The sequence below is a fragment of the Chenopodium album genome, chromosome 17 (assembly GCF_948465745.1).
Source record: "Chenopodium album chromosome 17, dcCheAlbu1.1, whole genome shotgun sequence".
NCBI lineage: Eukaryota > Viridiplantae > Streptophyta > Magnoliopsida > Caryophyllales > Amaranthaceae > Chenopodium > Chenopodium album.
The window spans coordinates 24,628,523-24,653,916 of record NC_137850.1 but is presented as its reverse complement, the minus strand read 5'-3'; the positions used below and the strand labels follow the sequence as shown (position 1 = coordinate 24,653,916).

The following is a 25,394-nucleotide window of genomic DNA, read 5'->3' as shown; positions in this document are numbered from 1 at the left end:
TTTCTTTCTCCACTCTCACCTCACTAGCTTTCTTAATCTCAACCTCACTCAAAGATGCACCATCTCTCTCATCTTCTACCAAAACCTCTTTTGTGGCCTCCTTGGTCTCACTCTTCCTAGGCAAACTCTCCTCAAGAACCTTACCACTCCTTGTAACAATAGCATTGACCGGTCACTTTGGATCTAGGCCTTGGGAAGGTAAAGAAGAAGGACTAGCATGGTCTTTCAAAGTATTAGCAAGTTGAGAAATTTGGTTTTCAATTATCTTATTATGAGTCATTATTTCATTAAATTTCTTGTCACTTACGGCCATGTAAGTGTTCAACAACTTTGTTTGGTTTTCAATGATTTCTTCCAAATTGGTCCTATGAGAAGAAGAAGAGGATTGAACATAGGAATTATCATTTTGGGTCTTTGGAGCAAATTCGGGTGGGGGACCCCATTGAGAGTTATTTTGAAAATTTCCCCTATTTTGATTGTTCCAATTACCTCTACCTTGATTATGGTTACCATAACCTTGGTTATGATTACCATAATTTTGGTTTTGATTTTGGCTACTATAACCTTGGTTGTTATAGTTACCTCGGGAATTTTGGTTCCCATGGTTCCTATTACCATCACCTTGGTTGTAGTTTTCAAAATTGCCATGGTTGTTGTAATTCCTATTCCATTAACCTCTTTGATTCTCAAACCTAGAGTCATTATTGTTTGACACATAGTTCACATGCTCATTCTCATTTCCATTTTGATCATCACAAACATCCATACATGCATGAGGGGAATTAAAAACATCATGATCATACGATCCACAATCATCACAAAACAAGCATCCACTAGGCATGTTACTAGAAGAGGGAGGGGGTTGAGAATTAGAAGACATACCTCTCCCCTTAGATTGGGAGAGAAGACTTGAAACTTGGTAGGTAGCACTTTCCAACTTCGCCTTGATAGCGTACATCTCCTTCCCCAAGTTTGTCATTTGTGAGGATAGATTGTTGATTGCATTTAGATGATCAACCGAGTACACCGAAGAGCTACTCTTGCTAGTTGACTCTCTTTCTCCTTCTTGCCATTCTCTATAATACCTCAGTACGTCTTCAATTATGTCTGCCACTTCCTCTTCCGTTTTATTCATGATAGAACCTCCGGCTCCTCCATCTAAACATGATTTTCCCTGAGAAGGCCTCCATAGAATATTTGAATAATTTGTTAAGTAGGAATTCCGTGGTGATGACATTTTCTTTGATACTCCTTGTATCTCTCCCATGCTTCATAGAGGCTCTCACTAGGCTTTTGCTTGAAACCTTGATCGCGGGATTAAGTAGTGTCGTTAGGTCTACTAACCCTAATCAAATTAGAAATTTATAATCCTAAACTACCCTAATACGAGTATAGGGGTAAGTAAAGGGTCGAACCCAAAAGGACTAAGTGTATCAATCTATGCTAATTAGACTACTAGGAAAGCTTGTGAGATAGAAAGAGGTTAAACTAAACACAACAAAGAGCGAATAACTAAAACTAGGGAAAGTGGAATCCAATTACATCAATGCATTCAACAATATCAAACAATTAGATGAAAATTACCTTGATTAGGAACAATCAACACATTTAACTCACTCTCGCGCAATTAAGCATGTTAATTATCCTACTAAACTAATTCACTCTCGTGCAACTAGCCTAGCAAAGGTATGGAGGAATTTAGGGCTCTCAAACAACTCACTTTCGCACAATTGATTGAAAACACAATTAAAAACATAGAATCAATTAGCTAGAAAGATTCTAATCCATTTAAGCATCATCCATACACAATAATCAAGAAACAATTTCATACTAATCACAATCAATCATTAAATTAATTAACATAACCTTCATCCATTTCCCTAGAACAAAACCTAAACTAACATGATGAACAAAAACAAGGAAAACAAGGTAAAATAATAATAAAAGCAAGAATCAAATAACTAAACTAATTAATCTACTCAAAACAACAAATAAATAAGCAAAAACAATAATAAATGAAAGCAATAAAGGTGAGAGAAAGTTAGGAAGACTCATTGAATTTATGAGAGGAAAAATCCACAAATTTGCTTCTTCAAAATCCCAAAAACTCCATGAAAAATCCAAGCTTTCTCTCTCTAAACTAATCTAACCCTAAGAGAGAGAAAATAAAAGAGCTAAACTACTCCAATCTAATCTAGGGTGGAATTAAAAATGTTAAGTGAAAGTTGAAAGTTAAGAGAAAATAACCCCAAAGGGGGTATTTATATACAAGCTATGATAAAATAAAAGAAAAGAGAAAATAAAATAGAAAATAAAACTAAACTAAAACAATTTAAATAACTAAACTAAAAACCAAAAAAAACAAAACTAAAAATAAAATAAAATAAAAGGAAAATAAAAAGGAAAAATGCAAAACCCAAAATCCCCAAAATCCCCAAAATTCCCACGCATCAGCATCTCCCCTGATTCTTCCTTCCTCTTCCTGGTTTCATCATCAACATCAGCACCACGCATCATCAACGACTCAAATCAAAACACCATCATCACCGACATCTTCATCAACCAGCAATCAATCAAGGCCGTTCAATTTTCATTAAAACTCGCGTGAGAAGCTCGTGATTGAACCCACATTTGTGCGCCCGCGAAGACATCGCGCAGAGGTCGCGCAAATGCTACTGTATCATTCTGTTCTTTGGAGTCCAATTGTGTGCGCCTTCTGACAGGGTTGCGCGCCCGCGGAGGTCTGGGTAGTTGCAATTGTGAATTCGGGCTAATTGATTGCGGTGGCTGGAGGCGTTGAGTTGCGGTGGCTGGAGCAGGGGAGTTGTGTTTGGGTTGTTATTCTGATTGGCGCTGCTGGTAGTTGTTGGTGTTGTTGTGGAGTGAGTGAGAAGCATGGGGTTGTTTGGAGGTGAGGTGTGTGTGCGCTGAGGTGTTGTAGGTGGTGTTGCGGGGTGTTGCTGGTGATTTGTGAGTGGAAAGCAGGTAGCAGGGAGCAGGGCAGTGTGGTGGAGCTGTTGGTTGTTGTTGTTGTGGCTGGTGGTGTTGCGTGGTGGGAGCAGGGGAAGTGTTTTTGGGGGGTTTTTGTTGCTGTTGTTGTAGCTGTGTGTGGTTGGAGATGCGGGGCTGTGCAGGGAGCAGCAGGGGAGGTGCATTTTGTTGCTGTTGTGGTGTAGGGTAAGGTGAGGTGTGGTGTAGGTTAGAGCTGGCAGCAGCTTGTGCCTCGGACCTTGGACCCCGAACGCAAACTAGACTTTGAACATGAAAATCGAGCATCAACCCGAACACACCTACAAACTAAAACCAACACGAGGGAAAAACGGGACAAAGACTAAAATAAAATAAAGTAAGAAAAATAAAGTAAAATAAAAAAGATAAATAAAGTAAAATAAAATAAAATAAAATGCTAAAACTAAAGAAATAATAAAATAAAATAATATAAAATAAAATAAAATAAAACAAAATAAAATAAAACAAACTAGAAACTAAAATAAAATAAATAAAACGAGAGAAGCGGGAAGTTATTAACTAAAACTACAAAAATAAACTAAAAACTAATAAAAAGGGCAAAAATACACAAAATTAAGATAAAAGACGAGAATAAGAAAATAAAAGAAATAAAGGACAAATAGGGTTAAATTATTGGAAAATAAGCCGAGAAACGACTCGATAAATACCCTAAAAGTGACATAAAAGTCACTTATCAAACTCCCCCAAGCTTACCTTTTGCTCGTCCTCGAGCAAATTAACATGAAACACGGGAGAAGGAGAATGATTTATTCAAGCAAAGCTAGAACACTAAAGGAGACAAGAATGTACACTAACTCACTTTCATAGGAATCACGGTCACTTTTAGCAACTAATGACAAGCCCTTTAAACCCCTAGATCGCCCTATGCATGTTTGGATTCCGGAACTTAGCTCCATCAACCTTCTTGAATGCGCTCGAGCTTCTTCCTTAATAATTAAACCTCGGGAAACTCAAAACACCTACAAAACAAGTCAAAGAAATGGAGAAGCGAGAAAAGATAACCGAGAAATGAATAAAATAGAAAGAAAACCATCAAAAGGACACATTTCTCTAAACTTACACACAAACACGCAAAACAAGCATTATTATACAAAACCATGACACAAAAGACTAAAAACAAGCATAAAACTACAAAGAAAACCTAGCCTAAGAGTGCCATAAATGACACTCATTATTGTTAACATGCCTCTGCAGGCGGTCCGCCTTCTTGTCCGCTTCCTCGAGGGGTTCAAACTTGGCCTTGAGGTCCTTGACCTCATTTTGGAGCTTGGTTACCTGCCCCCTCGCTGCATCCAAGTCCTTCTTGACCTGTAGATTGGCCGATGCTTGGGAATACTTCATATCAAGTGTCAGTAGTTCATTTTGGGCAATCTTAAACTGAGTAGTGTTTAAGGAGGAGGCGGCCCAAGCTTTAGCAGCCGTTACCTCTTTGGACTTTTCAAGGATTTGCTTTTTAATCTCGTTCACGCGCAGCACAGCCTGCATTCGGCCAACATTGAGAATGGCCAGTATCAGGCGGTTATACTCATTGTTGAGGATAAAATCACAAGTATCCTACCTCACAAAGAAGCGCGAAGATGGCTTTGAGGTTGAGGGAGCCGACTCCTCTGACAGATGCCTTATCTTCAAGGCCAAGCGCCCTCAACATCTATTTGGCCAGCTTTAGGACAGTCGGCTTCTCTGGAACCTCTGTCAAATTAAATAATACAAGTTGAGCAAATTTTCGAAAAAAGTTTAGTTCCTTTTTTGGCAATTGTTATTCAATCAAGTAATTGGGAGTAGGGCCGAATGATGATACCTTCCTCCTCCCCCATGGCGGCTTTGCCTCCACCTGCTACTGAGCCGATAGCAGTGTTGAGTACCTTGCCACTCTTCGATACCCCCTTGGGGGAATCCGGCTTCTAGGATGGTTCGATTGGGGTGGAGCCGCCAGGAACCTTCCTGGGATTGTGGGCAATGAGATTGAAATAAATCTAATTAAAAATTAAATAAAAATCATATACATTCAAACATAGCTAATTAAATAAAAAGAAATTCAATCTCATTTAAACAAAGCTTTTTGAATTAAATGAAAGTCAAACACATTCAAATAAAGCATTTTGAACCAAATGAAAGTCGCACACATTCAAACAAAGTTTTTTGAATCAAATGATAGTAAAACACATTCAAATTAAGCTTTTTAAAGCAAATGAAAGTCAAATGCATTCAACAAAGCTAATTGAATCAAATGAAAATCGGACACATTCAAACAAAGCTTTATGAATCAAATGAAAGTCAAATGCATTGAAGTAAGCTAATTTAATCAAATGAAAGTAAAAACATTCAAATAAAGCATTTGGAATCAAATGAAAGTCAAACACATTGAAACAAATCTAATTAAAAATGAAATAAAAATCATATACATTCAAACATAGCTAATTAAATAAAAAGAAATTCAATCTCATTTAAACAAAGCTTTTTGAATTAAATGAAAGTCAAACACATTCAAATACAGCATTTTGAACCAAATGAAAGTCACACACATTCAAACAAAGGTTTTTGAATCAAATGAAAGTAAAAATCATTCAAACAAAGCTTTTGGAATCAAAGGAAAGTCAAACACACTTAAACAAATCTAATTAAATCAAATGAAAGTCAAACACATTCAAACAAAGCTTTTAGAATCAAATGAAAGCCAAACACATTCTAAAAAAGCATTTAGAATTAAATAAAAGTCAAAAGCATTCAACAACGCTAATTGAATCAAATGAAAGTCAAACAAATTAATAAAAAGCTTTTTGAATAAAATGAAAGTCAAATGCATTTAACAAAGCTAAAAGTGTCAAATGAAAGTCAAATATATTCAAACAAAGAATTTTGATTCAAATTAAAGTCAAATGCATTCAAACAAAGCATTTTGAATCAAATGAAAGTCAAACACATTGAAACAAAGCTAATTAAATGAAATGAAAGTCAAACACATTCAAACAAAGCTAATTAAATCAAATGAAAGTCAAACACATTCAAACAAAGCTTTTTTAATCAAATAAAAGCCAAACACATTCTAAAAAAGCATTTAGAAATAAATAAAAGTCAAAAGCATTCAACAAAGCTAATTGAATCAAATGAAAGACAAAAAAATTAAAACAAAGATTTTTCAGTCAAATAAAAATCAATTGCATTGAACAAAGCTAATGGAGTCAAAAGAAAGTCAACCACATTCAAACAAAGCATTTTAAATGAAATGAAAGTCAAATGCATTCAACAAAGCTTTTAAAATCAAACGAAACTAAAAAACATTCAAACAAAGCTTTTGAAATCAAATGAAAGTCAAAGACATTGAAACAAATCTAATTAAATTAAATGAAAATAAAACTGACGTGGGAAAATTAGGTAGTTGGACTAATCCTCCTAAGCCAAACAAAATTTATAAACACTCAACAAACCTAAATACAAGTATAGAGGTAAGTCAAGGGTCGAACCCAAAGGAACGGTAATGTCTAAGTGCTTCCAATTATGTGCCTAAGCTAGGTCGAAGACAAAGGGTAAAAGAGGACACTAACAACTACTAAGACAAAGAAACCAAACAAATAAAATGCTAGGGATTAGGATTCACTTATAATAGCAACGAACAATGCAAATTGGTTTAGGAAGTTGACTAAGTCAAGCAATGTGAGGGAAGATTAATTATGCAACCAAAAGAGCATATCAAGCTATTCTCCTAGAGGTCTAACTAGCGTCAACTACGATAAACTCTAGCTAGGAAACATCACAAGACACCTCAATCGTGTAAATGCAAGCCACAAATCAATGGTCCGTATCAATGTGAACTTACAATGCAATCTAGTGTGAATAACTAGGGTGATCAAGCCTAAATCAAACACACACATGCACATAATTAATTAACCAATTTAATCACATTATCAACTCCATCAAAATCCCCAATCTACATCAAGCCATTACATACTATAAGCTTCACCAAATCCCTAACCAAACAACTACTCTAGAAACATCATCAATTCAACAAACAACTAAGAAATCAACAATCTACAATAAAAGAATCAACAATCAAAGAAGAACAATAACTCTAATCAAACATCAATCATCAAATCATCAAAATCTACTCAAAATCAAACAATCTAAACATGAATACTAAACAAAACAATAAATGAGATAGAGTTTAGAAATGCTCATTGATAATAGAGTAGATCTCCAATACAATTGTCACCATTGGATCTTCAATCTCTCAATCACCATTGAAATTCTTCACTTTCTCTCTCTAAAATCTACTCCTAAAACTAACCCCTAAATCTAGAGAGAGAAGCTCTCAACTAAGCTAAAAATATGATCTAAATCTATTATAAAAACTTCCTACAAAAATTGGGTTCAAATAGGTATAAGAAGAGAGAGAAAATCGTCAAAATCCGATCGAAAAAGACCCACGTTGGTGCGGCCACACAACAGGGGATGTGCGCCCGCACAACCATGGTGTGCGGCCGCACATCCTTCGTGTGCTCCCGCACATTCTGCGCGTGCGGCCGCACGCAGCTGGGTTTCTTCGAATCTTCAACTCTTCAAGCTCAAGGGGTGCACACATGATTTATGATGGTGATGGAGGACAAGGTAGGCAGTAGCTAAGGCTTAATATTGAGGGCACACACTTCCTTTGAAAGGAGCACAAGAGAAGAGCCAAGACTTGGAACTTCCACTTCTTTGCATCTTGAGCTTCCCAAACTCCATGAACTTGATCCTAAAGCTTCTTCCACCATAATGGATCACCAAAATCACGACCCGAACCTCGTCCAATACCTACAACCACGAAAATAGAGCAAATAAAGAAGAAAAGACTAGAAAACCAACGAAAAGCACAAAAGCTACAAAATAATAGAAGAAAGGTAAAACTAAGCAACAAAGCATAAAACTAAGCACTTATTAAGCAAGAAAGCAATGAAAAGAGGACAAAAAGGACCTAAATGCTCATCAAATGTGTGCCATTTATGACACACATCAAATACCCCCAAGCTTACCTTTTGCTCGTCCTCGAGCAAAACAAAACCAAGGGAGTGAAAATGACGAGCTTATTAAAACAAACTAGAGAAGAGACGAGATGAGAATATACACTAACTCACTGTCGTAGGAATCACGGTTGTTTTTAGCTACAACAAGCCCTTTAAACCCCAAAGTCGCCTATGAGGACGAGTGAGGTCTCGTAAGGGTATCCTAAGAGTTTGACCCATAACTCTCATAGCAATACAAACAAGGCAAAGCATGAAAAAGAAAACAAAATACAAGAAAAGCAAACAAATATTCATGAAAGGACTTTTTGCAAATGTACATGCACAAGTGGATGCAAATATTTCTAAACAAGTAAGGGAGTGCACGTTCCAAGATACCCAAGGTTGATTGAAACATAAATATGCTAAGCATAGGAACTAGCTTTCACAATCCACTTTCATCCCAAACGATCTTACCGCATTCTTCCTAATAGCTTCAAATCGACCTCTAATGAGCATCCCAATGATTCCACGAAGGAACCGGAAAAAGAGAATTTTTAGGCTACTCGACATCTTGACTTTTGCATTCCCTCTCCCTATTCCTAAAACTCACATTCCTCTCCACCGAAGAGTGACTCAACCATTTAGGTCAAAAGGTCTTTCCCCAAGGTTGTAACGTTAAGGCAAAAGGGTTAAGGTAGGCTAAAATTTAAAATTTGGTGGTTTTCCTAATAGTGAAGCAAAGAACGGCCAATTCTTAGAATCACAATCAAGTAGTCACCAAACAAAAACAAACTAACACCCCCAAGCTTATTCAAAGCTATAAATCACAAACATATACACAAAAAGCGTGAGAACGCTTCCCCCCAAGCTTAAATGGAGCATTGTCCTCAATGCTCAAAAAGGGAGAAAGCTCACATCAAAATATTTTTGAATTTTTTCATTTTTCACTTTTTTTTTTTCTTCATTTTAATAGTGCTTTGTCCTCGCCTCTTTTAACTTTGGACGGCTTTTTCGATTTTTGCACTTATTTGTCCATGCCTTTTATAATATAGGACGACTTTTACTCATACTCATTTGCCATTATTCACAAGGAAGAAATCACACAATCTTGCTATCATAAGAACCAAACATTCCAACTTCTCCACCACAAACTCCATCAAGAATGATCAATCGCTTCACAAAATCCAAGAAAAGAAAGAAAATGAAACAAAAGGCCAAGATCTAAAGATGTGGCTTGAAAAGAAGGTATAAGGCTCAAATGGTTGCAAGATGGCAAATGTGAACCCAAAAATAAAGAATGAAACAAACTATCCTAAAAATAGAAATATAACCACCCCGAAAAAGGTGCCTTTGTCCTTCCTAAATGGTTCGGTCTCGGATTCAAGATCTATGAGTCAAGTTTCAAGATTAGGTTTGCAAGAAGTCAAGGATCCATGCCGCTCATACAAGTAAGGTAGAAGGCTTGAAAAACATAGAACTCACATGGTTGTAGCAAAAACTCACTATTGGTGTCAAATCGACTATAGGAAGCAACTACCAAACGGGCCACAAACAAGTAGAATCCGGCTTCATGTTCCCACTAGTTCTAACCAACTACCTTAGCATGCTTTATCCTAGAATCAACCAAGCGTACTCTCAAACCGTGCACACCATTACCATTTAGGAAGAAGAGCATTCAATTGTACAAGTCCAAAAGTTATTATGTCCAAAGCAAGAACAAAACAAAACACGTTGCAAATTTGCCTAGATAGAAACAAAAATCTCTTTGGAGTTTTTCAAGATATAAGAAACATGGAAAAGCATATACAAAGGTGCATAACACATGAGAATCAACATTCCACCAAACATGATAGAATACCCTCCCCCAAGCTTGAATGAGACAATACACTCAAACATAAATCATATAATCCATGGGAGGGGAAAACAAGGAGATCAATCCAACAAACCAACATATGTCCAACAAGTCATCATCCACTAGAGAAAGAGCAAAGAAAGATATTACCGGATTTGAGGTGGGTGTAAATACCCGCAAATGACCCAATTAAACCTTTCATAGCTAATTTCTCAAGAATTGAACCTTGTTTCCATGTGCTAGTAAAAATAGGAGTCAACCTTCCTTGATTCTTGATCCAAATCGAAGCACCAAAGTATATCAAGTCATGTACCTAGCAAAAGGCACACAAACATTTCCATGAGAGAAAATCTATTCTAAAAAGAAAAGGAAAATCTAATCTAAAACATGGGTTACTTCCCGAGAAAGGCTTGCTTAAGGTCCAAGCTTCACCGCTCTAGTAAAATAATAATTCAACGCACACAAGAGCTTGTCAAATGCACTACTACACATTTTATAAGAAAGTAAGTGTGCACATGACCAAAAATAAGGCATGCAACAAGCATAGTGCACACCTATGAGGTAAGAGATGCCAAGGGAAGGAAGAAGAATCAAAAGAAAACTCAACAAAATAAGAAGAAAAAGAAAAATAAGAATAAAAGGAAAAAGAAGGCAAACTCTCCTCAAAATATTTTTGGGTGGCAACATCACCCTTTTCCCAAATTGGAGACAAATGAGCCACATTCAAATCATCATAGACAAAAGGGTCCCCAATAGGCTTACCAACAAAGGAAGGGAGAAAAATAGGGCAATAGGGGATGTGATTAAACTTTTGAGAGAAAGGGGTATGAGAAATAGGCAAAGGGTTAGCTACTCCCTCAACATAAGATCTCACATCACCAATGAGGGCATGAAAATCAATCATAGAATCCTCAAAAGAAGAACGCTCATGATCACCATCTCCCTCAAACATCCAACTCCCAAGAGGAACCACATAATCTCCTCCATTACCTTCATGAACAATAGCTCCCTCAACTTCCTTAAAGCCTAGAGTCTCAAAACCATGCATGAATGGAGACAAATTAATTTCAAAATCATCTCTCTCCCATGAAGCATCATCAATGAACTTGCTTAAAAGGCTAAGGCTATTCCCTATGCACTCAACAAACACAATTGTCATACCCTCAAACGAGTCCAAATACTCATGGATAGAAGAGTCACATTCATACACTTGAAACTCATCACAATCAACAAAGGAAGAGATGTCTAGACTCAAAATTTCATCAAACTCATTATCACTCTCGACTCTCTCTCCTTCACTCCTATGCTCAACAATAGGATCCTCACACACTCTTGGTTGCTCGAAATTACCATCATCACCCTCAACACACACATTAGATTTGTAACTTTCACACATAAGCATCAAAGATGACAATTGGCTTCCTAGCTCTTCATTTCTCCTTCTTCCCTCCTCAAGACGCTCCTCACTCTTTTTCATCATCTCCAATTGACTTCTTAAACAATTAAGGGTCGACTCTTTTATAGGCCCAAGATCATCACAAAGCTCAACATGCCTTATTTGAGTTTCCAAGGTAGCAATAAGAGATTCAAAAGGGGTAGGAGATTGAGGCTTAACAAGAGAAGAAGAAGTACAACCAAAGGTAGGATCATCATCATTACAAACATGAGCATTTTCATCAAATAGGGGGTTGGGAGCATTTTCAAATGTATGAGATTTGTTAGCTTGAACATGCAACACATTAGCATGAACAAATGAGGAAATAGAATTGGAAGCATTTGTTCTAGGTTCAACTATGGGGTCATGTGACACATCATGGTAAATCATGCTAGCATTGAAAGAATTAACACATTGCACATCAAAAATGGAAGCACGTTTACCCTTGTTACAGACTTCCCAAGCAAACCAAACATAAAATTTCCAAGCATCTTCAATAGAAAATGCTCTAAAATCACCATTATGCATTCCTTCAACTATATCCCTAGTTTGCTCATTCAAACCATGATAACAAATCTCACAAGCTTCCCAAAGACTACAACAATTATAGTCAAGAAATTCCTTAAGTCTATTGAAATATTCACAAAAAGGCTCATCATCATGTTGAGAAAAATAAACATGCCATTTTTACAAGGAAGACAAAAACAAAATAAAAGAAAAGTATACACAAAGACCTAGACTCAAGCAATTAAAAACACTCAAACATAGACACCGTTCCCCGGCAACGGCGCCATTTTGACGTGGGAAAATTAGGTCGTTGGACTAATCCTCCTAAGCCAAACAAAATTTATAAACACTCAACAAACCTAAATACAAGTATAGAGGTAAGTCAAGGGTCGAACCCAAAGGAACGGTAATGTCTAAGTGCTTCCAATTATGTGCCTAAGCTAGGTCGAAGAAAAAGGGTAAAAGAGGACACTAACAACTACTAAGACAAAGAAACCAAACAAATAAAATGCTAGGGATTAGGATTCACTTATAATAGCAACGAACAATGCAAATTGGTTTAGGAAGTTGACTAAGTCAAGCAATGTGAGGGAAGATTAATTATGCAACCAAAAGAGCATATCAAGCTATTCTCCTAGAGGTCTAACTAGCGTCAACTACGATAAACTCTAGCTAGGAAACATCACAAGACACCTCAATCGTGTAAATGCAAGCCACAAATCAATGGTCCGTATCAATGTGAACTTACAATGCAATCTAGTGTGAATAACTAGGGTGATCAAGCCTAAATCAAACACACACATGCACATAATTAATTAACCAATTTAATCACATTATCAACTCCATCAAAATCCCCAATCTACATCAAGCCATTACATACTATAAGCTTCACCAAATCCCTAACCAAACAACTACTCTAGAAACATCATCAATTCAACAAACAACTAAGAAATCAACAATCTACAATAAAAGAATCAACAATCAAAGAAGAACAATAACTCTAATCAAACATCAATCATCAAATCATCAAAATCTACTCAAAATCAAACAATCTAAACATGAATACTAAACAAAACAATAAATGAGATAGAGTTTAGAAATGCTCATTGATAATAGAGTAGATCTCCAATACAATTGTCACCATTGGATCTTCAATCTCTCAATCACCATTGAAATTCTTCACTTTCTCTCTCTAAATCTACTCCTAAAACTAACCCCTAAATCTAGAGAGAGAAGCTCTCAACTAAGCTAAAAATATGATCTAAATCTATTATAAAAACTTCCTACAAAAATTGGGTTCAAATAGGTATAAGAAGAGAGAGAAAATCGTCAAAATCCGATCGAAAAAGACCCACGTTGGTGCGGCCACACAACAGGGGATGTGCGCCCGCACAACCATGGTGTGCGGCCGCACATCCTTCGTGTGCTCCCGCACATTCTGCGCGTGCGGCCGCACGCAGCTGGGTTTCTTCGAATCTTCAACTCTTCAAGCTCAAGGGGTGCACACATGATTTATGATGGTGATGGAGGACAAGGTAGGCAGTAGCTAAGGCTTAATATTGAGGGCACACACTTCCTTTGAAAGGAGCACAAGAGAAGAGCCAAGACTTGGAACTTCCACTTCTTTGCATCTTGAGCTTCCCAAACTCCATGAACTTGATCCTAAAGCTTCTTCCACCATAATGGATCACCAAAATCACGACCCGAACCTCGTCCAATACCTACAACCACGAAAATAGAGCAAATAAAGAAGAAAAGACTAGAAAACCAACGAAAAGTACAAAAGCTACAAAATAATAGAAGAAAGGTAAAACTAAGCAACAAAGCATAAAACTAAGCACTTATTAAGCAAGAAAGCAATGAAAAGAGGACAAAAAGGACCTAAATGCTCATCAAATGTGTGCCATTTATGACACACATCAAATACCCCCAAGCTTACCTATTGCTCGTCCTCGAGCAAAACAAAACCAAGGGAGTGAAAATGACGAGCTTATTAAAACAAACTAGAGAAGAGACGAGATGAGAATATACACTAACTCACTGTCGTAGGAATCACGGTTGTTTTTAGCTACAACAAGCCCTTTAAACCCCAAAGTCGCCTATGAGGACGAGTGAGGTCTCGTAAGGGTATCCTAAGATTTTGACCCATAACTCTCATAGCAATACAAACAAGGCAAAGCATGAAAAAGAAAACAAAATACAAGAAAAGCAAACAAATGTTCATGAAAGGACTTTTTGCAAATGTACATGCACAAGTGGATGCAAATCTTTCTAAACAAGTAAGGGAGTGCACGTTCCAAGATACCCAAGGTTGATTGAAACATAAATATGCTAAGCATAGGAACAAGCTTTCACAATCCACTTTCATCCCAAACGATCTTACCGCATTCTTCCTAATAGCTTCAAATCGACCTCTAATGAGCATCCCAATGATTCCACGAAGGAACCGGAAAAAGAGAATTTTTAGGCTACTCGACATCTTGACTTTTGCATTCCCTCTCCCTATTCCTAAAACTCACATTCCTCTCCACCGATGAGTGACTCAACCATTTAGGTCAAAAGGTCTTTCCCCAAGGTTGTAACGTTAAGGCAAAAGGGTTAAGGTAGGCTAAAATTTAAAATTTGGTGGTTTTCCTAATAGTGAAGCAAAGAACGGCCAATTCTTAGAATCACAATCAAGTAGTCACCAAACAAAAACAAACTAACACCCCCAAGCTTATTCAAAGCTATAAATCACAAACATATACACAAAAAGCGTGAGAACGCTTCCCCCCAAGATTAAATGGAGCATTGTCCTCAATGCTCAAAAAGGGAGAAAGCTCACATCAAAATATTTTTGAATTTTTTCATTTTTCACTTTTTTTTTTTTCTTCATTTTAATAGTGCTTTGTCCTCGCCTCTTTTAACTTTGGACGGCTTTTTCGATTTTTGCACTTATTTGTCCATGCCTTTTATAATAAAGGACGGCTTTTACTCATACTCATTTGCCATTATTCACAAGGAAGAAATCACACAATCTTGCTATCATAAGAACCAAACATTCCAACTTCTCCACCACAAACTCCATCAAGAATGATCAATCGCTTCACAAAATCCAAGAAAAGAAAGAAAATGAAACAAAAGGCCAAGATCTAAAGATGTGGCTTGAAAAGAAGGTATAAGGCTCAAATGGTTGCAAGATGGCAAATGTGAACCCAAAAATAAAGAATGAAACAAACTATCCTAAAAATAGAAATATAACCACCCCGAAAAAGGTGCCTTTGTCCTTCCTAAATGGTTCGGTCTCGGATTCAAGATCTATGAGTCAAGTTTCAAGATTAGATTTGCAAGAAGTCAAGGATCCATGCCGCTCATACAAGTAAGGTAGAAGGCTTGAAAAACATAGAACTCACATGGTTGTAGCAAAAACTCACTATTGGTGTCAAATCGACTATAAGAAGCAACTACCAAACGGGCCACAAACAAGTAGAATCCGGCTTCATGTTCCCACTAGTTCTAACCAACTACCTTAGCATGCTTTATCCTAGAATCAACCAAGCGTGCTCTCAAACCGTGCACACCATTACCATTTAGGAAGAAGAGCATTCAATTGTACAAGTCCAAAAGTTATTATGTCCAAAGCAAGAACAAAACAAAACACGTTGCAAATTTGCCTAGATAGAAACAAAAATCTCTTTGGAGTTTTTCAAGATATAAGAAACATGGAAAAGCATATACAAAGGTGCATAACACATGAGAATCAACATTCCACCAAACATGATAGAATACCCTCCCCCAAGCTTGAATGAGACAATACACTCAAACATAAATCATATAATCCATGGGAGGGGAAAACAAGGAGATCAATCCAACAAACCAACATATGTCCAACAAGTCATCATCCACTAGAGAAAGAGCAAAGAAAGATATTACCGGATTTGAGGTGGGTGTAAATACCCGCAAATGACCCAATTAAACCTTTCATAGCTAATTTCTCAAGAATTGAACCTTGTTTCCATGTGCTAGTAAAAATAGGAGTCAACCTTCCTTGATTCTTGATCCAAATCGAAGTACCAAAATATATCAAGTCATGTACCTTGCAAAAGGCACACAAACATTTCCATGAGAGAAAATCTATTCTAAAAAGAAAAGGAAAATCTAATCTAAAACATGGGTTACTTCCCGAGAAAGGCTTGCTTAAGGTCCAAGCTTGACCGCTCTAGTAAAATAATAATTCAACGCACGCAAGAGCTTGTCAAATGCACTACTACACATTTCATAAGAAAGTAAGTGTGCACATGACAAAAATAAGGCATGCAACAAGCATAGTGCACACCTATGAGGAGAGAGATGCCAAGGGAAGGAAGAAGAATCAAAAGAAAACTCAACAAAATAAGAAGAAAAAGAAAAATAAGAATAAAAGGAAAAAGAAGGCAAACTTTCCTCAAAATATTTTTGGGTGGCAACATCACCCTTTTCCCAAATTGGAGACAAATGAGCCACATTCAAATCATCATAGACAAAAGGGTCCCCAATAGGCTTACCAACAAAGGAAGGGAGAAAAATAGGGCAATAGGGGATGTGATTAAACTTTTGAGAGAAAGGGGTATGAGAAATAGGCAAAGGGTTAGCTACTCCCTCAACATAAGGTCTCACATCACCAATGAGGGCATGAAAATCAATCATAGAATCCTCAAAAGAAGAACGCTCATGATCACAATCTCCCTCAAACATCCAACTCCCAAGAGGAACCACATAATCTCCTCCATTACCTTCATGAACAATAGCTCCCTCAACTTCCTTAAAGCCTAGAGTCTCAAAACCATGCATGAATGGAGACAAATTAATTTCAAAATCATCTCTCTCCCATGAAGCATCATCAATGAACTTGCTTAAAAGGCTATGGCTATTCCCTATGCACTCAACAAACACAATTGTCATACCCTCAAACGAGTCCAAATACTCATGGATAGAAGAGTCACATTCATACACTTGAAACTCATCACAATCAACAAAGGAAGAGATGTCTAGACTCAAAATTTCATCAAACTCATTATCACTCTCGACTCTCTCTCCTTCACTCCTATGCTCAACAATAGGATCCTCACACACTCTTGGTTGCTCGAAATTACCATCATCACCCTCAACACACACATTAGATTTGTAACTTTCACACATAAGCATCAAAGATGACAATTGGCTTCCTAGCTCTTCATTTCTCCTTCTTCCCTCCTCAAGACGCTCCTCACTCTTTTTCATCATCTCCAATTGACTTCTTAAACAATTAAGGGTCGACTCTTTTATAGGCCCAAGATCATCACGAAGCTCAACATGCCTAATTTGAGTTTCCAAGGTAGCAATAAGAGATTCAAAAGGGGTAGGAGATTGAGGCTTAACAAGAGAAGAAGAAGTACAACCAAAGGTAGGATCATCATCATTACAAACATGAGCATTTTCATCAAATAGGGGGTTGGGAGCATTTTCAAATGTATGAGATTTGTTAGCTTGAACATGCAACACATTAGCATGAACAAATGAGGAAATAGAATTGGAAGCATTTGTTCTAGGTTCAACTATGGGGTCATGTGACACATCATGGTAAATCATGCTAGCATTGAAAGAATTAACACATTGCACATCAAAAATGGAAGCACGTTTACCCTTGTTACAGACTTCCCAAGCAAACCAAACATAAAATTTCCAAGCATCTTCAATAGAAAATGCTCTAAAATCACCATTATGCATTCCTTCAACTATATCCCTAGTTTGCTCATTCAAACCATGATAACAAATCTCACAAGCTTCCCAAAGACTACAACAATTATAGTCAAGAAATTCCTTAAGTCTATTGAAATATTCACAAAAAGGCTCATCATCATGTTGAGAAAAATAAACATGCCATTTTTACAAGGAAGACAAAAACAAAATAAAAGAAAAGTATACACAAAGACCTAGACTCAAGCAATTAAAAACACTCAAACATAGACACCGTTCCCCGGCAACGGCGCCATTTTGACGTGGGAAAATTAGGTCGTTGGACTAATCCTCCTAAGCCAAACAAAATTTATAAACACTCAACAAACCTAAATACAAGTATAGAGGTAAGTCAAGGGTCGAACCCAAAGGAACGGTAATGTCTAAGTGCTTCCAATTATGTGCCTAAGCTAGGTCGAAGAAAAAGGGTAAAAGAGGACACTAACAACTACTAAGACAAAGAAACCAAACAAATAAAATGCTAGGGATTAGGATTCACTTATAATAGCAACGAACAATGCAAATTGGTTTAGGAAGTTGACTAAGTCAAGCAATGTGAGGGAAGATTAATTATGCAACCAAAAGAGCATATCAAGCTATTCTCCTAGAGGTCTAACTAGCGTTAACTACGATAAACTCTAGCTAGGAAACATCACAAGACACCTCAATCGTGTAAATGCAAGCCACAAATCAATGGTCCGTATCAATGTGAACTTACAATGCAATCTAGTGTGAATAACTAGGGTGATCAAGCCTAAATCAAACACACACATGCACATAATTAATTAACCAATTTAATCACATTATCAACTCCATCAAAATCCCCAATCTACATCAAGCCATTACATACTATAAGCTTCACCAAATCCCTAACCAAACAACTACTCTAGAAACATCATCAATTCAACAAACAACTAAGAAATCAACAATCTACAATCAAAGAATCAACAATCAAGGAAGAACAATAACTCTAATCAAACATCAATCATCAAATCATCAAAATCTACTCAAAATCAAACAATCTAAACATGAATACTAAACAAAACAATAAATGAGATAGAGTTTAGAAATGCTCATTGATAATAGAGTAGATCTCCAATACAATTGTCACCATTGGATCTTCAATCTCTCAATCACCATTGAAATTCTTCACTTTCTCTCTCTAAAATCTACTCCTAAAACTAACCCCTAAATCTAGAGAGAGAAGCTCTCAACTAAGCTAAAAATATGATCTAAATCTATTATAAAAACTTCCTACAAAAATTGGGTTCAAATAGGTATAAGAAGAGAGAGAAAATCGTCAAAATCCGATCGGAAAAGACCCACGTTGGTGCGGCCACACAACAGGGGATGTGCGCCCGCACAACCATGGTGTGCGGCCGCACATCCTTCGTGTGCGCCCGCACATTCTGCGCGTGCGGCCGCACGCAGCTGGGTTTCTTCGAATCTTCAACTCTTCAAGCTCAAGGGGTGCACACATGATTTATGATGGTGATGGAGGACAAGGTAGGCAGTAGCTAAGGCTTAATATTGAGGGCACACACTTCCTTTGAAAGGAGCACAAGAGAAGAGCCAAGACTTGGAACTTCCACTTCTTTGCATCTTGAGCTTCCCAAACTCCATGAACTTGATCCTAAAGCTTCTTCCACCATAATGGATCACCAAAATCACGACCCGAACCTCGTCCAATACCTACAACCACGAAAATAGAGCAAATAAAGAAGAAAAGACTAGAAAACCAACGAAAAGCACAAAAGCTACAAAATAATAGAAGAAAGGTAAAACTAAGCAACAAAGCATAAAACTAAGCACTTATTAAGCAAGAAAGCAATGAAAAGAGGACAAAAAGGACCTAAATGCTCATCAAATGTGTGCCATTTATGACACACATCAAATACCCCCAAGCTTACCTTTTGCTCGTCCTCGAGCAAAACAAAACCAAGGGAGTGAAAATGACGAGCTTATTAAAACAAACTAGAGAAGAGACGAGATGAGAATATACACTAACTCACTGTCGTAGGAATCACGGTTGTTTTTAGCTACAACAAGCCCTTTAAACCCCAAAGTCGCCTATGAGGACGAGTGAGGTCTCGTAAGGGTATCCTAAGAGTTTGACCCATAACTCTCATAGCAATACAAACAAGGCAAAGCATGAAAAAGAAAACAAAATACAAGAAAAGCAAACAAAATCAAATGAAAGTCAAATGCATTGAAGTAAGCTAATTTCATCAAATGAAAGTAAAAAAAATTCAAATAAAGCATTTAGAATCAAATGAAAGTCAAACACATTCAAACAAATCTAATTAAAAATTAAATAGAAATCATATACATTCAAACATAGCTAATTGAATAAAAAGAAATTCAATCTCATTTAAACAAAGCTTTTTGAATTAAATGAAAGTCAAACACATTCAAATAAAGCATTTTGAACCAAATGAAAGTCACACACATTCAAACAAAGTTTTTGAATCAAATGATAGTAAAACACATTCAAATTAAGCTTTTTAAAGCAAATGAAAGTCAAATGCATTCAACAAAGCTAATTGAATCAAAAGAAAATCGGACACATTCAAACAAAGCTTTATGAATCAAATGAAAGTCAAATGCATTGAAGTAAGCTTATTAAATCAAATGAAAGTAAAAACATTCAAATAAAGCATTTGGAATCAAATGAAAGTCAAACACATTGAAACAAATCTAATTAAAAATCAAATAAAAATCATATACATTCAAACATAGCTAATTGAATAAAAAGAAATTCAATCTCATTTAAACGAAGCTTTTTGAATTAAATAAAAGTCAAACACATTCAAATAAAGCATTTTGAACCAAATGAAAGTCACACACATTCAAACAAAGGTTTTTGAATCAAATGAAAGTAAAAATCATTCAAACAATGGTTTTGGAATCAAATGAAAGTCAAACACATTGAAACAAAGCTAATTAAATCAAATGAAAGTCAACAATTTCAAACAAAGGTTTTTGAATCAAATGAAAGCCAAACACATTCTAAAAAACCATTTAGAATTAAATAAAAGTCAAAAGCATTCAACAACGCTAATAGAATCAAATGAAAATCAAACTAATTAAAACAAAGCTTTTCAATCAAATGAAAATTAATTGCATTGAACAATGCTAATGGAGTTAAAAGAAAGTCATCCATATTCAAAGAAAAGCATTTTGAATCAAATGAAAGTCAAATGCATTCAACAAAGCTTTTTGAATCAAATGAAAGTAAAAAACACTCAAACAAAGCTTTTAGAATGAAATGAAAGACAAACACATTGAAACAAATCTAATTAAATCAAATAAAAATCAAACACATTCAAACAAAGCTTTTTGAATCAAATGAAAGGAAAACTCATACAAATAAAGCTTTTTGAATAAAATGAAAGTCAAATGCATTCAACAATGCTAATTGAATCAAATGAAAATTGAACACATACAAACAATCAAATGACAGTCAAATGCATTCAACAAAGCTAATTGATTCAAATTAAAATTGAGCACATTTAAACAAAGTTTAAAAATCAAATGGAAGTCAAATGCATTCAACAAAGCTAATTGAATCAATTGAAAATTAAACACACCCAAACGAAGCTTTTTAAATTAAATAAAAGTAAAATGCATTCGATAAAACTAATTGAATCAAATCAAAGTTAAACACATTTAAACAAAGATTTGTTAATAAAATTAAAGTCAAACACATTAAAACAAAGTATTTTGAATCAAATTAAAGTTAATTGCATTGAACAAAGCATTTTGCATGAAATGAAAGTAAGATGCATTCAACAAAGCTTATTGAATCAAATGAAAATAATAAACATTCAAACAAAGCTTTTGGAATCAAATCCAAGTCAAACACATTAAAACAAATCTAATTAAATAAAATTGAAATCAAACACATTCAATTAAAGCTGTCTGACTCAAATGAAAGTGAAAGACATTCAAACAAAGCATTTTGAATCAAATGAGAGTAAAACACATTCAAATAAAGCTTTTTAAAGCAAATGAAAGTCAAATGCATTCGACAAATCTAATTAAATCAAATGAAAATCGAACACATTCAAACAAAGCTTTATGTATCAAATGAAATTCAAATGCATTGAACAAAGCTAATTATATCAAATAAAAGTAAAAAAGGATTCAAACAAAGCTTTTGGATACAAATGAAAGGAAAACACATTGAAGCAATTCTAATTAAATCAAATGAAAATCAAATACATTCAAACATACCTAATTGAATCAAAAGAAATTCGAACTCATTTAAACAAAGCTTTTTGAATTAAATGAAAGTCAAATACATTCAAATAAAGCATTTTAAACCAAATGAAAGTCAAACATATTCAAAAAAAGGTTTTTGAATAAAATGAAAGTAAAAATCATTCAAACAAAGCTTTTAGAATCAAATGAAAGTCAAACACATTGATTCAAAGCTAATTAAATCAAATGAAAGTCAAACACATTCAAACAAGGCTTTTTAAATCAAATGAAAGCCAAACACATTCTAAAAAAGCATTTAGAATTTAATAAAAGTCAAAAGCATTCAACAAAGCTAATTAAATCAAATGAAAGTCAAACAAATTAAAAAAAGCTTTTTGAAGCAATTGAAAATCAATTGCATTGAACAAACCTAATGGAGTCAAAAGAAAGTCAACCACATTCAAACAAAGCATTTTAAATCAAATGAAAGTCAAATGCATTCAACAAAGCTTTTTGAATCAAATGAAAGAAAAAGACATTCAAACAAGGCTTTTGGAATTAAATGAAAGTCAAACACATTGAAACAAATCTAATTAAATCAAATGAAAATCAAACACATTCAAACAAAGCTTTTTGAATCAAATGAAAGGAAAACTGATACAAATAAAGCTTTTTGAATAAAATAATAGTCAAATGCATTCAACAACGCTAATTGAATCAAATGAAAATTTAACACATACAAACAATCAAATGAAAGTCAAATGCATTCAACAAAGCTAATTAAATCAAATGAAATTTGAACACATTCAAACAAAGCTTTAAAAATCAAATGAAAGTCAAATGCATTCAACAAAGCTAATTGAATCAATTGAAAGTTAAACTCACACAAACAAAGCTTTTTCAATTAAATGAAAGTAAAATGCATTAAATAAAGCTAATTCACTCAAATCAAAGTTAAACACATTTAAACAAAGCTTTGTGAATTAAATTAAAGTCTAACATAATAAAAGAAAGGCTTTTTAATCAAATTAAAGTTAAACACATTCGAACAAAGCTTTTAGAATTAAATGAATGTCAAATGCATTCAACAAAGATAATTGAATCAAATGAAAATTGAACACATTCAAACAAAGCTTTACTTTTATAAATCAAATGAAAGTCAAATGCATTCAACAAAGCTAATTGAATCAATTGAAAGTTAAACTCACACAAACGAAGCTTTTTGGATTAAATGAAAGGAAAATGCATTCAATAAAGCTAATTGACTTAAATCAAAGGTAAACACATTTAAACAAAGCTTTATGAATCAAATTAAAGTCAAACATAATAAAAGAAAGTCTTTTTAATCAAATTAAAGTTAAACACATTCGAACAAAGCTTTTAGAATTAAATGAATATCAAATGCATTCAACAAAGATAATTGAATCAAATAAATGTCAAATTCATTCAAAAAAAGCTTTTTGAATCAAATGAAAGTCAAACACATTGAAAAAAATTCAATTAAATCAAATGAAAATCAAACACATTCAAACAAAGTTTTTTTAATCAAATGAAAGTAATATACATTCAAACAAAGGTTTTTAAATCAAATGAAAGTAAAAAACATTCAAACAAAACTTTCGGAATAAAATGAAAGTCGAACATATTCAAACAAAGCTTTTAGAATTTAATGAAAGTCAAATGCATTCAACAAAGCTAATTGAACCAAATGAAAGTCAAATTCATCCAAACAAAGCTTTTTGAATCAAGTGAAAGTCAAACGCATTGAAACAAATCTAATTAAATCAAATGAAAATCTAACACATTCAATCAAAGCTTTTTAAATCAAATGAAAGTCAAACACATTCGAATAATGCATTTTGAATCAATTGAAAGTCATATAAATTCAAACAAAGGTTTATAAACCAAATGAAAGTCAAACACATTCAAACGAAGCTAGTTAAATCAAATGAAAGACAAACACATTCAAACAAAGCTTTTTGAATCAAATGAAAACCAAACACATTCGAGCAAAGCATTTAGAATTAAATGAAAGTCAAAAGCATTCAACAAAGCTAATTAAATAAAATGAAAGTCAAACAAATTAAAAAAAATCTTTTTTAATAAAATGAAAGTCATATGGATTCAACAAAGCCAAATGAGTCAAATGAAAGTAAAATATATTCAAAAAAAGAATTTTAAATCAAATGAAAGTCAAATGTATTCAAACAAAGCATTTTGAATCAAATGAAAGTCAAACACATTGAAACAAAGCATTTTGAATCAAATGAAAGTAAAACACATTCAAATAAAGGTTTTTGATGCAAATGAAAGTCAAATCCATTCAACAAAGATAATTAAATAAAATGAAAGTCAAACACATTGAAACAAATCTAATTAAATCAAATAAAAATCAAACACATTCAAACAAATCTTTTTAAATCAAATGAAAGTCAAACGCATTCAAACAAAACTTTCTGAATAAAATGAAAGTGAAACACATTCAAACAAAGCATTTTGAAACAAATGATAGTAAAACACATTCAAATTAAGCTTTTTAAAGCAAATGAAAGTCAAATGCATTCAACAAAGCTAATTGAATCAAATGAAAATCGGACACATTCAAACAAAGCTTTATGAATCAAATGAAATTCAAATGCATTGAACAAAGCTAATGGAATCAAATGAATGTAAAAAACATTCAAATAAAGCTTTTGGAATCAAATCAAAGTCAAACACATTGATACAAATCTAATTAAAAATCAGATGAAAATCATATACATTCAAACATACCTAATTGAATCAAAAGAAATTCAATCCCATTTAAACAAAGCTTTTTGAATTAAATAAAAGTCAAACACATTCAAATAAAGCATTTTGAACCAAATGATAGTCACACACATTCAAACAAAGGTTTTTGAATCAAATGAAAGTAAAAATCATTCAAACAAAGCTTTTGGAATCAAATGAAAGTCGAACACATTGAAACAAAGATAATTAAATCAAATGATAGTCAAACACATTCAAACAAAGCTTTTTGAATCAAATGAAAGCCAAACACATTCTTAAAAAGCATTTAGAATTAAATAAAAGTCAAAAGCATTCAACAAAGCTAATTGAATTAAATGAAAGTCAAACAAATTAAAACAAAGCTTTTTCAATCAAATGAAAATCAATTGCATTGAACAAAGCTAATGGAGTCCAAAGAAAGTCAACCATATTCAAAGAAAAGCATTTTGAATCAAATGAAAGTCAAATGCATTCAACAAAGCTTTTGGAATCAAATGAAAATCAAACACATTGAAACAAAGCTAATTAAATCAAATGAAAGTCAACCACATTCAAACAAAGCTTTTTGAATCAAATGAAAGCCAAACACATTCGAACAAAGCATTTAGAATTAAATGAAAGTCAAAAGCATTCAACAAAGCTAATCGAATTAAATGAAAGACAAACAAATTAAAACAAAGCTCTTTGAATCAAATGAAAGTTAATTGCATTAAACAAAGCATTTTGCATGAAATGAAGGTAAAATGCATTCAACAAAGCTTATTGAATCAAATGAAAATAATAAACATTCAAACAAAGCTTTTGGAATCAAATCTAAGTCAAACACATTAAAACAAATCTAATTAAATCAAATTGAAATCTAACACATTCAAACAAAGCTTTCTGACTC

The 25,394-nt window shown here is 34.3% G+C and overlaps 1 pseudogene; it reads left to right on the top strand.

The window, feature by feature from the left end:
- Positions 1-1,219: 1,219 nt before the first annotated feature.
- LOC145590246 (small nucleolar RNA R71) lies at positions 1,220-1,319 on the top strand (annotated as a pseudogene).
- Positions 1,320-25,394: the final 24,075 nt, after the last annotated feature.